The sequence below is a fragment of the Urtica dioica genome, chromosome 6 (genome assembly GCF_054948205.1).
Source record: "Urtica dioica subsp. dioica isolate 48M chromosome 6, U.dioica_male_clone48M_v1_H2, whole genome shotgun sequence".
Classification (NCBI taxonomy): domain Eukaryota; kingdom Viridiplantae; phylum Streptophyta; class Magnoliopsida; order Rosales; family Urticaceae; genus Urtica; species Urtica dioica.
The window spans coordinates 13,890,878-13,904,364 of record NC_142761.1 but is presented as its reverse complement, the minus strand read 5'-3'; positions in this window follow the sequence as shown (position 1 = coordinate 13,904,364).

The following is a 13,487-nucleotide window of genomic DNA, read 5'->3' as shown; positions in this document are numbered from 1 at the left end:
TGAAATTCTCGAGCGGTGCGGGCTCCCGCTAGAGCGTCAGCGTGGGCGGCCGCCATGCTCTCCTTGTCCTTCTCCATAATCTGCATGCGCCGCAGCAGGTCCCAGAGAATGCGACCGCTTCGCTCTTGACGTGCGAGCATCTGCAGAGACGAGTGATATACGTATAATCGAAATAAGCATAATGGTTACGCATGAAATAAGCAGGCGGATCGTACCTTTCGGGCATCGCCGATCCCGTTTTGGAAATGATCCAGATCGCTTGTCGTCAGCAAACCTTTGAAGTCCCGCAGAGAGGTCCCAAGAATCCCTCGGGAGCACTGATCCCTCAGCTCCGCCGCCTCCGCCAGGAGCATCGAATCCATGCTATCCGGCACCGTCGATGTGTGGGCACGCTTGTGGCCAGAGGGTGGCCCGAAGGAAGTCGACGATGACGATTGCTTGTTAGAAGAGATCGCCTCGTTCCCCGCCCGCGGTGGCGACCCTCGGTGGCGAACCTCAGCTCGGGGGCAAGCCGCGGTCGCAGCTTCAGCGATAGGTACCACTTTCGACACGTGCGTGCGCGGCCGATGTCGTCTGGGCATGGTATCTGAAAGAGAGAGAGACGATAGTAAGTTAGAACACACACGATAAGCGTAATACAATGAGAAGCGCGATAGCGCGAGAGCGTGTGAACGGATAGTACCCCCCGCGTCGGGGGGATGGGCGGACGAACCCTCCGCCTCTAATACAGGGTCCTCCGTAACTTCCAAGCCGAGACCAAGACACGGAGGGACGTTGTCAAAAGGCACGAACAACCCGGTCCTCGCCATTAGGTCCGGGGACTCGAACAGTGACCCATGCCGCCTCGAATCCGGGATCGCTTTGATCACGGATGCAAGTTCGGAATCTTCTACGTCCCCGACGGAGGGAAAGACGACCGCGGGCCCAAACGTTAAGGGCGCGGACCCGAAGGCCGACTCGGAAACCCACACCCAAGGGTACCGATGCTTCGAGGTAACCTTGGTAACGATGGAGATGCTTTTCTGAGGGCACGCACAGTAGAAGCCCGGTTTCCCCGGGACCCAGCGAACGACCATGAGATCCTAGATATCGTCTGTGGTGACTGCCCATTTCTTTGCTCGGTAGAGCATCATATGGCACGCGGCGACCGCCCGATAGAAGGACGGAGACATCTGCGACGCATGCACCCCCAACCGAATCAATAGCTCTTGGATCACCGGTTGAAAGGGTAACCGTAGCCCCCCGTGAAGACTCGCCTCGTGAATGGCTGCATGTCCCTTCGGAGGGCGAGTCGGGTGATCGTCGGGCAACGGCCTCAGGATTGACACCGAATCCGGGATGCCGTAACGCTTCCTCAAACTCGTGAAACTGACGATCGAGAGCGAGCTTGGGACATCAACGCCCGAGCAGTCTAGGTCACCACGGATTGCAGACCCCTCACGGCGATCGCCCGAGCCAGCCGGCCCTGTCTCCCCCTTGTCCGGCCCGGCAGCGGGACCACCGTCGGCGCCCGGCCTGGCCAGAGAGTCCCCTCGCGTGCCCAGATCACCCAGGCTCCTTGGGCTCTCGCCCGGCCCATTGGCGCTTGCGCCTGGCCCGGCGGCATGGCCCGGCTCACCAGATGGGACGCCACCGACCCCTAGGGCTAGGGCAACCAGCGCCTCGGCCGCCGCCCCCTGGCCGGCGCTGTCCGGCCGGCGCTCCTCGTCTCTGGCACCGGCGCTGCGGCCAACGACGCCCTCCGCCTCCGATCGACCTCCACCGGCGCATCCCTCCTCGGGGGAGGCCGGGCCCAGAGTACCCGGGCCTCCCTCGCCGCCGCCCGCTTGCCAGACAGTCCCAACATCGCCACCCAGGACCGGCGCGACTCTCCCTGCACCCGGCTCGGCCGACGCGCCTCCTTCCAGGGCGGGCGCTCCACCAGCGCAGCTTAGGCCTCTCCCGGCAACGCCTCCAGCACAGACAAGGCCGACGGGGGTCGGCCCACCTTCGCGCGGACTCACCTCGGTGGGCGCACCTTCCCCCAGGCCGCGCGCGTCCCCGACGACGTCGGGGTCCCCTCTGGCGACGTCTCCGGTGCGCATACCCTCCTCCACGTCGGTCAGCCACGCATCGACCGAGCGAAGATCGCCTCCAGCCATCTCAACCGACCTGTTGCCCGAAGGCGGTGATGGGGGCACTGCGTTTTGGGTATCCACAGGGGATGAGAATTGCGCCCAAAGGTCGTCTAGGTTTACATCTTCATTCCCGAGCAGAGGGAAGACGTCATCTTCAATGGACCCACGCCCCAACAGGTGGTTGGTGGGGACCATTGGCACGTGTAGCGAGGCAAAAACGAAAAGAGACCAGAGAAAGGAAAAATAAATAGTAAAAGAGGCACGAGTCGAACCTTTTTGCGATGGGTCGCTTCGGTGGGACGACGATGACGGGAATCTTGAGTTTACCGCCCGAGCTTCACTCGACGATAAACTCGGGGGGCTAATGTTATCGGCCCGACCCCAATCGCGGCAAATCAAAGGCAAAACAGCGATATTACTTGCCCCAGCCATTGATCGGCCCGTGGGCCGGCTCGGCCAATGGCCGGCCCAATAGCCTCGGCCCAAGACCAAGCTCGACCTCGGCCTCACGAGCCTATCCTCGGCCCTATGCTATCCTCGGCCAAGGGCCGGGCCTATGTTATCCTCGGCCAAGGGGCCCACCAATGACGCCATCCTATGCTATCCTCTGCCGAGCCTATGTTATCCTCGGCCAAGGGGCCCACCAATGACGCCATCCTATGCTATCATCTGCCGAGCCTATGTTATCCTCGGCAAAGGGGCCCACCAATGACGCCATCCTATGCAATCCTCGGCCGAGCCTATGCTATCCTCGGCCAAGGGCCGAGTCCAAGTTATCCTCGGCCAAGGGGCCCACCAATGGCCCCTTGGTCGCCTATAAATACAGGCGCCTCTCACCTTCTCCAGGTAATCCATTCTTGAGTACTAAAACGCTGCGAATCTCACCTCTCGCTCGTTTCTCTCAAGTCTCGGCCCTTAAACACCTAAACCCTGTATTCTCCACCTCAATCCCACTAATGTTGAGCGTCGGAGAGGTAAACAGAGGCACCCCCTCTGTTTTCCCTTCTTAGCTCACGGTTCTCTTATCCTTTCCAGGTGCCCCGGCGAGCTCAGACACCATCGACAGCCAAGGGAAGTTCTGGGCTACCAGGTCCGACACGCTCGAGTCCAGGCGAGGCCACTTGGTCCGGCCTTGGGTCTAACCGCCTGTGGCTCCTAAATCGTTGTCCGAAAAACGGCGACAACATTTTAACGACGCCACCCGCCTCCGGCGGCCCTCCATCGACGCCATCCGCCTCCGATCGACCTCCACCGGCGTATCCCTCCTCGGGGGAGGCCGGGCCCAAAGTACCCGGGCCTCCCTCGCTGCCGCCCGCTTTCCAGACAGTCCCGACATCGCCACCCAGGACCGGCGCGACTTTCCCTGCGCCCGGCTCGGCCGACGCGACTCCTTGCAGGGCGAGCGCTCCACCAGCGCGGCTTGGGCCTCTCACGGCAACGCCTCCAGCACAGACAAGGCCGACGGGGGTCAGCCCACCTTCACGCGGACTCACCTCGGCGGGCGCACGTTCCCCCAGGCCGCGCGCGTCCCCGACGACGTCGGGGTCCCCTCTGGCGACGTCTCCAGTGCGCGTACCTGTTGTCAATGGTGCCCACAAGAAGAGTTGTTGTCTTTATTTTGTACATTTGATGTAATAAAGTCTCATGAAGACTCTTGCTTGTAATTGCCTATTCATTTAATAAAAAAGTTGAAACGTTCATTCAATCTTCCTTGTCTGAAGCTTTATGATAAAACGTTAGTCTTTAGTCAATAAACAAACTAAACAACTTACGAAGAGATAAATGTAGATTTGCATGAACAAACTCTTCGTAGTTTGCTTAAAACGATATATTCGCAATCTAAGGGTCAAAGGACTATTGACCTCAGTATGATTGTTAGGAGAATCTATGATGTCTGGTTATGAGGCATTGAGAGTTGGAGACTCTATAGTTCTTCTAGGTATCTTCCGAAGGTACTAAATTGACCAGTGCACTTCTAGAGACAAGATAAGAACAAACCATTTAACCTCTTATGTCTCGAAGTCACTACGTATGAATTGCATCGTGCTTACCTTAATCCTGAAATGAGACATGTCATTTCACACCTTAGTATTCTCATTTGAGAAAGTCAGAGTTCGGACTCACTATGTGATTCCGAACAGGGCCTATTGGTGAAGTACTAAGTTGTGAGAATGTCATGAGTAACTTTGTGAAGTTCTCATAGATATGGAATTCATGTACAAGATTGCTGAAATGCAATGTATGTCACCTCATGCTTTGTTCCTTGGAGTGTGAATAAATGAACTGGCAAGTGTCCAAATTGAGTCCTGACTCTTTTGGATGAAACAATGTGACTTGTTAGCTCCTTGTCAATACATTGTTTCTAACTTATTCACAAGCGACAAAGGAGTTGAGTAAATAACAGCTAGAAGGGTAAAATGGTAATTTAGTAAATCCCAACTAGCTGATGACATTCATGAAGGGTAAATATAGATAATATTCAGTGGATCCGCTCATCATAATTTGGTCGAATTCTTGAGTAGAAATTAAATTCATTTGAACCGAGAGATTTTCAGTGTCAACTCTTTAGTGGAGTCAGTTGACAATAAGCTAAACTTGGAAAAGGTTTGTGAACTTTTGAGTCCAAGTATTTAGCTCAAGCTTTGTTCATTTGGATCCATGAGGTCATTGTCACGAATCACATCGAATAGGAATAGTTAAACTGGAAGCTAAGTCAAAACAAGAATGAAAATAGTCAAAAGGGTATTTTTGTCTTTTGAGACAAAGGATGAAATGAATGTCAATAAATTTTTTGACAAGTTCATTTGATGATTTAATGTCACTCGGCCATGACTTGATCATTGGGCCTTGTGGATTAATTTCATTTCATAAGAATTTTATTGAAAATTCTTAATGGGCCTTTTTCATGTTGTCATGAACAAGTGGAAAAGCTTCTAGAAGGCCTTCCTTGAATGAGATAGGCGCCCAACATACCCAAGAGATAGAGAGAATATTTTGTGCATAAATGTATGAAGATACTTGCCAAAAGAAAAAGAGGAAACAAATTTCCTCTGAGGGAAATGAGGTAGGCGCCCAAGTTGAGAAAGAAGCAACGCAAGGAACAAAAAAGGAAACAAATCCAAGGCTTAATGAAGCCTACCTTGGCCGAGTATGTCATAGAGGAAAAGAGGAAATTGACTCATGAATATGTGATATTCTATATAAGAGGAAACTACCTTATTGAAGGTAAGACCTCTCCTATAAATAGGAGCTTCATTCCTCTCATTTTTCTCATTCCACATAAGTTAGAGATTGAGAGCCTCTCTCTCTAGAACTTGTGGTTGCCGCCCCTCCCTCTCTCTCTCTAGTTTATTTTCGATTTTTGTTTTGGCACCTAGGTCCTCATTTGACCTAGAGTTTAGCTCTGCGACTTCAAGACTCGTTCTTAAGTCGTAGTGTTTAAAAGTGCCCACTCACTGATTCCTTTTATTTCGAGTGATTTAGTGATAGAAACTTTCGTGGTTGCTCGAGGTGCCGAAGAAAGAAAGAGAGACGTGCTGCGAGGGGAGACGAGCGTTGCAACTTTCTAAGAGCTTCTCAAAGATCAAGCTTCAAGAAAGGTTAGTAAACTTCTTAGCTCATAATAGTTTTTAATTACGTGTACTTGCTCTTTGTCTAGGTTAGTAAAAACTGTTTTTACTTGTAAAAGAAAATTTTTGAAATTCCCCCGCTTACCGAAGTGTTAGTTTTTTTCTTAAACCCTAGATCGATTCCAACAAATGGTATCAGAGTTATGGTCAAAGATTAGCATGTACATGTATTTAAAATTATGAGCTTGAAAATCGTTTTCGAAAGTTTACTAATTTTGTGACAAGTTAGAATTGTTATCTTAGATTTTTTTTAATTTATTGCTCTTGCCTTTAAATTAAAAATCATGTTGATTTTCTATGAGTTTGGGATGTTTTTAAAACACATTAGAATCAGTTCTAAAAGTTTTTAATGTTGTCGCACGAAAATGAACAACGATTAAATACCTCGGGCGGTTCGATCCAAGGCCGGACCAAGTGATCGCGTCCGGGCGAAAAACGGGAGCTCGTAGACCGAGCTGCACCCTCCAAACCCTGAGGTGTGTTTTGGGGGGTGTGACCGTGCCAAAGGTTGGCTGCCTACGTACCCTTTAGTAGGGATCAGGTCAGAACGTAGTTCAATTTGTGTGGGGAGGCTATCTTGGGCTCGGAGGCTTTGTGAATCCAAGGCTTTAGAGTAGGACCCGGCTCGTAGCTTCTAGTGAAGGCTTTAGAGGGGTCGCGTGCTCGTAGCTCGGAGTTCTAGCTCAAGGGCCAAGAAGCAGGAGGGCAGTATGTACTGCAGAGGCTCGGGTCGCAGAAGAGGAGCGCGCTCCCTCTCGTGGAGGGGGGTCCTTGACTTTCTGAGCCGAGGGAGGAGGAGTGCGCGTTCTTGGAATGTTACAAGAGCACGAGAGAGTTCTTCAGAGAAGGGAAGTATTGTTCTCGAAATGTATCGATTTCCCAAGGCTGATTCAGCGTCGTCCTTTTTCTCCCCTAGGGGGGGTATTTATAGTGTTTGAGTGGAGGCCTTGGGCCGACCCCCTGAGGCCCACCGGGTGGCCGGGAGCGAGGCGTGCGAGGCCTCACACCTAAGAGGGCGCAGGGCGCGTGGGACATGTCGCCTGGACAGGGGTGGGGCGTGCCAGGCGCGGGACATGGCCGGGCGCGGCGTGCCCGGTAGCGGGCGTGCCCGTCCGAGGTGGCAAGAACGCTCGGCCGAGGTGGCAAGAACGCTCGGCCGAGGTGGCAAAGACGCTCGGCCGAGGTGGCCGAAGTGGCAAAGACGCTCGACCGGGGTGGCCGAGCTGACGAAGACGCTCGGCCGAGATGGCCGAGCTGGAGAAGACGCTCGACCGAGGTGGCCGAGCTGACGAAGACGCTCGGCCGAGGTGGCCGAGCTGGCGAAGGCGCTCGACCGAGGTGGCCGAGCTGGCGAAGGCGCTCGACCGAGGTGGCCGAGCTGGCAGGGACACCCGGCTGAGGCAGCAGGGGCGCTCGGCCGGGGTGCCGAGGTGCGCGCATGCCGGGAGGCTGGGGTGCGCAGGAGCGCGCGCGCGGGCCGGGAGGTCGGGGCGCAGGAATGCGCGCGCGGGCCTTGAGGCCGGGACTCAGAGTGCGCGCGAGCCAGGCGCAATAGGGCGCGCTGAGGTCCATTGGGCCGGGGGCCTCAGTGTCGGGGGCGCATGTGCGCGCGCACCGGCCGTGCCGGGCCGTGTGTGCGTCGGGGCGCTCGGGCCTAGTGGGCCGGGGCCCGTTGGGCTTCCGGCCGGCCTTGAATTGTTTTTGAATTCCCGGTGTCCCGAAAACGACCGGTAACATTAGCCCCCCAAGTTTACGGCTTACGGGACGTAAGTCGTGAACTTTAGAAAAGAGAAGGGCGTGGTGTCGAAGGGCGACGTCGCCTTCTTCCAGCCGGGTGTTACCGATGCTCTGAGGGTCAGTACTTCTGCTTTTATTGTAAGCGTAGGTTTTTAGTTTTAACCTTTGCTTCTTTGTCGTCGCAGGCGTATGCAAGGGCCGTGCGAAACGACAGGATTTTGCATGACTTCATCCGGCGCTTAGGGGCATCCCAGGAGGAGCTCGCCCGGACGAAGGCTAGGTTGGTTCAGGTCGAGCGAGGTTCGCACCCGGGGCCGGAGACCGAGACGCTTCGAGACCAGCTCCGTGAGGCCAGGGTGGAACTCCAGATCGCACAAGGCCAGCGCGACGGAGCCCAACTGTCAGTGGCCAAGATGGCGGGCGAGCTCACCGGAGAGCGGCGAGCTTGCGAGGTGGCGACCCGATCAGCGGAGATTTTTCGCACTGAGGTTACCGACCTTCGGAGGCAGCTGGACTCTCGATCCGACGCCTTGGAGACGTCGCACCGCCAGCTTACTTCGAGCGAGGCGACGCGAGTTAGGGCGGAGCGCGAGCGCGACTCTCTGGCGGAGGAAAACGCTCGACTCTCGTCCCGGATTGCTGAAGCGGAGCGGAGAGCGTCCGACATGCAGGATGACTACGACATAGGGATCGAGGAAGCCCGTCATGCCAGAGCAGTGGAATGTCGAGACGCGACCACGGCCGAGAACGAGGCTCGGGGGGTCACTTTTGACTTCTTCGACACCTTGTTCCCTTTGTTGGACGAGGGTGCGAGGGTGTTCCTTGAGCCGAGTGGCTTTCTTTTACAGCGCGCATGTTTAGCGCTTTTCTTTTTCTTCCTATTTCTAGGATTTTATTTATTTTTCATGCACTTTTTGTTCAACACGTGTTTATCAGAGTCGTGGCTCTTTTTATTTATGAGACATTTTTGTTGCTTTCATGTTGAATGCATATCTCATTTTTTGAGCACTTTTTTACTCGCATGTGCCTTCTTTGTGGGCTTATCGTGGCCCAGTGACTTCGCTTCGCGCCTTTCGGCGATCGAAGAGGTCGTACCGAGTAGTCCCCGGGGGCTTTGCAGCCGTGCCATTGGCGACTGGACGTGTAAGTCGCGCCGGGTTAGGCCGGCGTCTTTTGGAGCCCGTGCTTTTAAGCGACCGAGGTCGCCGGGTTAGGCCGGCGTTTTCGAGCTCGCGCTGTTTGAGCGACCGAGCTCGCCGGGTGAGGCTGGCGTCTTTGAGCTCGCGCTGCTGAGCGACCGAGCTCGCCGGGTTAGGCCGGCGTCTTTGAGGTCGTGCTGTTTAGCGACCGAGCTCGCCGGGTTAGGCCGGCGTCTTTGAGCTCGCGCTGTTTGAGCGACCGAGCTCGCCGGGTTAGGCCGGCGTCTTTGGGTTCGTGCCCTGAAGCAAGCGAACGCGCTTCGCGTCGGGTTTAGGCCGACGTCTTTTTAGTATTCTCGCCCTGGAGCGTCGGAACATAGGTGCGCCGGGTTAGACCTGCGTCTTTTTAGGTGTTCGCGCCCTTGAGCGTTGGAACATAGGTGCGCCGGGTTAGGCCGGCGTTTTTTTTTTCTTTTTGGGCTCGCTCACCCTGGAGTGAGCGAACGCGGGTGCGTCGGGTTAGGCCGACGTCTTTTGGGCTCACTCACCCTGGAGTGAGCGAACGCGGGTGCGTCGGGTTAGGCCTGTTGTCAATGGTGCCCACAAGAAGAGTTGTAGTCTTTATTTTGAACATTTGATGTAATAAAGTCTCATGAAGACTCTTGCTTGTAATTGCCTATTCATTCATTAATAAAGTTGAAACGTTCATTCAATCTTCCTTGTCTGAAGCTTTATGATAAAACCATAGTCTTTTAGTCCATAAACAAACTTAACAACTTACGAAGAGACAAATGTAGATTTGCATGAACAAACTCTTCGTAGTTTGCTTAAAACGATATATTCGCAATCTTAGGGTCAAAGGACTATTGACCTCAGTATGATTGTTAGAAGAATCTATGATGTCTGGTTATGAGGCATTGAGAGTTAGGAACTCTATAGTTCTTCTAGGTATCTTCCGAAGGTACTGAATTGACCAGTGCACTTCTAGAGACAAGATAAGAACAAACCATTTAACCTCTTATGTCTCGAAGTCACTATGTATGAATTGCATCATGCTTACCTTAATCCTGAAATGAGACATGCCATTTCACACCTTAGTATTCTCATTTGAGAAAGTCAAAGTTCGGACTCACTATGTGATTCCGAACAAGGCCTACTGGTGAAGTACTAAGTTGTGAGTCTGTCATGAGTAACTTTGTGAAGTTCTCATAGATATGGAATTCATGTACAAGATTGCTGAAATGCAATGTATGTCACCTCATGCTTTGTTCCTTGGAGTGTGAATAAATGAACTGGCCAGTGTCCAAATTGAGTCCTGACTCTTTTGGATGAAACAATGTGACTTGTTAGCTCCTCGTCAATACATTGTTTCTAACTTATTCACAAGCGACAAAGGAGTTGAGGAAATAACAGCTAGAAGGGTAAAATGGTAATTTAGTAAATCCCGACTAGCTGATGACATTCATGAAGGGTAAACATAGATAATATTCAGTGGATCCGCTCATCATAATTAGGTCGAATTCTTGAGTAGAAAATAAATTCATTTGAACCGAGAGATTTTCAGTGTCAGCTCTTTAGTGGAGTCAGTTGGCATTAAGCTAAACTTGGAAAAGGTTTGTGAACTTTTAAGTCCAAGTGTTTAGCTAAAGCTTTGTTCATTTGGGTCCATGAGGTCACTGTCACGAATCACATCGATAGGAATAGTTAAACTGGAAGCTAAGCCAAAACAAGAACGAAAATAGTTAAAAGGGTATTTTTGTCTTTTGAGACAAAGGATGAAATGAATGCCAATAAATTTTTTTGACAAGGTCATTTTGTGACATGTTTCACTCGGCCGTGACTTGATCATTGGGCCTTGTGAATTAATTTCATTTCATAAGAATTTTATTGAAAATTCTTATTGGGCCTTTTTCATGTTGTCATGAACAAATGGAAAAGCTTCTAGAAGCCTTTTCTAGAAGGCCTTGGGCGCCCAACATACCCAACCAAGAGAGAATATTTTGTGCATAAATGTATCAAGATACTTGCCAAAAGAAAAAGAGGAAACAAATTTGCATAAGGATGCTTTAGGGTAATCAGCCAAGTGAGAGACAAGGCAAGGCCTTGAACAAAATTGGAAACAAATCAAGGCTTCTAGAAGCCTTGTTTGGCCGAGTTTCTCAAGTGGGAAAGAGGCAATATTTGCTCATGAATATGTGATATTCTATAGAAGAGGAAACTACCTTATTGAAGGTAAAGCCTCTCCTATAAATAGGAGCCTCATTTCCTCACAATTCATTCATCCAAGTTTAAGAGATTTGAGAGACTCTCTCTCTAGAACTTGGCCGAAGTCCTCTTCTCTCTCTCTCTAGTTTATTTTCGATTTTTTTCTTGTCTTGGCACCTAGGTCCTCACTCGACCTAGCGTTTAGCTCTGCGACTTCAAGACTTGTTCTTAAGTCGTAGTGTTTAAAAGTGCCCACTCACTGATTCCTTCTTTTCGAGTGATTTAGTGATAGAAACTATCGTGGTTGCTCGAGTTCCCGAGGAAAGAAAAGAGAGACGTGCTGCGAGGGGAGACGAACGTTGCCAACCTTCCAAAGGCTCATCAACGTTCAAGCATCAAAAAGGTTAGTAACTTTTATAGCTCATATTAGTTTTTATTTACATGCATATGCTCTTGTCTAGGTTAGTAAAAACTAGTTTTACTTAAAAAGAAATTTTTTAAAATTCCGCCGCTTAACGAAGCGTTAAACTTTTTCTCAAACCCTAGATCGATTCCAACAAGGCCGACGTCTTTTGGGCTCACTCACCCTGGGGTGAGCGAACGCGGTTGCGCCGGGTTAGGCCGGCGTCTTTTACTCAAACCACATGCGCCGGGTTAGGCCGGCGTCTTTTGGTGTTCGTGCCCTGAGGCTAGCGAACCTTAGTTTGGCTCAAATTTGGCCTTTTTCGGGTTTGAGGCAGCGCCTTTACGCGACTTACATGCGTCTCGGAAGACGTCTTTCACCTGCGCCTTTACGCGTCTTACGGCACGCCGGGAAGGCCGACGTTTTACTCAAACCTGTATGCACGAAGGGCCGTCGGGGTCCGAGCTTCCTAAGTTTGTGCCCCCGTGGGGGACTTAGGCCTTGTGCGTCGGGTTAGGCCTTGTGAGTTTGGGATGATGTTAAAACACATTAGAATCAGTTCTAAAAGTTTTTAATGTTGTCGCACGAAAATGAACAACGATTAAATACCTCGGGCGGTTCGATCCAAGGCCGGACCAAGTGATCGCGTCCGGGCGAAAAACGGGAGCTCGTAGACCGAGCTGCACCCTCCAAACCCTGAGGTGTGTTTTGGGGGGTGTGACCGTGCCAAAGGTTGGCTGCCTACGTACCCTTTAGTAGGGATCAGGTCAGAACGTAGTTCAATTTGTGTGGGGAGGCTATCTTGGGCTCGGAGGCTTTGTGAATCCAAGGCTTTAGAGTAGGACCCGGCTCGTAGCTTCTAGTGAAGGCTTTAGAGGGGTCGCGTGCTCGTAGCTCGGAGTTCTAGCTCAAGGGCCAAGAAGCAGGAGGGCAGTATGTACTGCAGAGGCTCGGGTCGCAGAAGAGGAGCGCGCTCCCTCTCGTGGAGGGGGGTCCTTGACTTTCTGAGCCGAGGGAGGAGGAGTGCGCGTTCTTGGAATGTTACAAGAGCACGAGAGAGTTCTTCAGAGAAGGGAAGTATTGTTCTCGAAATGTATCGATTTCCCAAGGCTGATTCAGCGTCGTCCTTTTTCTCCCCTAGGGGGGGTATTTATAGTGTTTGAGTGGAGGCCTTGGGCCGACCCCCTGAGGCCCACCGGGTGGCCGGGAGCGAGGCGTGCGAGGCCTCACACCTAAGAGGGCGCAGGGCGCGTGGGACATGTCGCCTGGACAGGGGTGGGGCGTGCCAGGCGCGGGACATGGCCGGGCGCGGCGTGCCCGGTAGCGGGCGTGCCCGTCCGAGGTGGCAAGAACGCTCGGCCGAGGTGGCAAGAACGCTCGGCCGAGGTGGCAAAGACGCTCGGCCGAGGTGGCCGAAGTGGCAAAGACGCTCGACCGGGGTGGCCGAGCTGACGAAGACGCTCGGCCGAGATGGCCGAGCTGGAGAAGACGCTCGACCGAGGTGGCCGAGCTGACGAAGACGCTCGGCCGAGGTGGCCGAGCTGGCGAAGGCGCTCGACCGAGGTGGCCGAGCTGGCGAAGGTGCTCGACCGAGGTGGCCGAGCTGGCAGGGACACCCGGCTGAGGCAGCAGGGGCGCTCGGCCGGGGTGCCGAGGTGCGCGCATGCCGGGAGGCTGGGGTGCGCAGGAGCGCGCGCGCGGGCCGGGAGGTCGGGGCGCAGGAATGCGCGCGCGGGCCTTGAGGCCGGGACTCAGAGTGCGCGCGAGCCAGGCGCGATAGGGCGCGCTGAGGTCCATTGGGCCGGGGGCCTCAGTGTCGGGGGCGCATGTGCGCGCGCACCGGCCGTGCCGGGCCGTGTGTGCGTCGGGGCGCTCGGGCCTAGTGGGCCGGGGCCCGTTGGGCTTCCGGCCGGCCTTGAATTGTTTTTGAATTCCCGGTGTCCCGAAAACGACCGGTAACATTAGCCCCCCAAGTTTACGGCTTACGGGACGTAAGTCGTGAACTTTAGAAAAGAGAAGGGCGTGGTGTCGAAGGGCGACGTCGCCTTCTTCCAGCCGGGTGTTACCGATGCTCTGAGGGTCAGTACTTCTGCTTTTATTGTAAGCGTAGGTTTTTAGTTTTAACCTTTGCTTCTTTGTCGTCGCAGGCGTATGCAAGGGCCGTGCGAAACGACAGGATTTTGCATGACTTCATCCGGCGCTTAGGGGCATCCCAGGAGGAGCTCGCCCGGACGAAGGCTAGGTTGGTTCAGGTCGA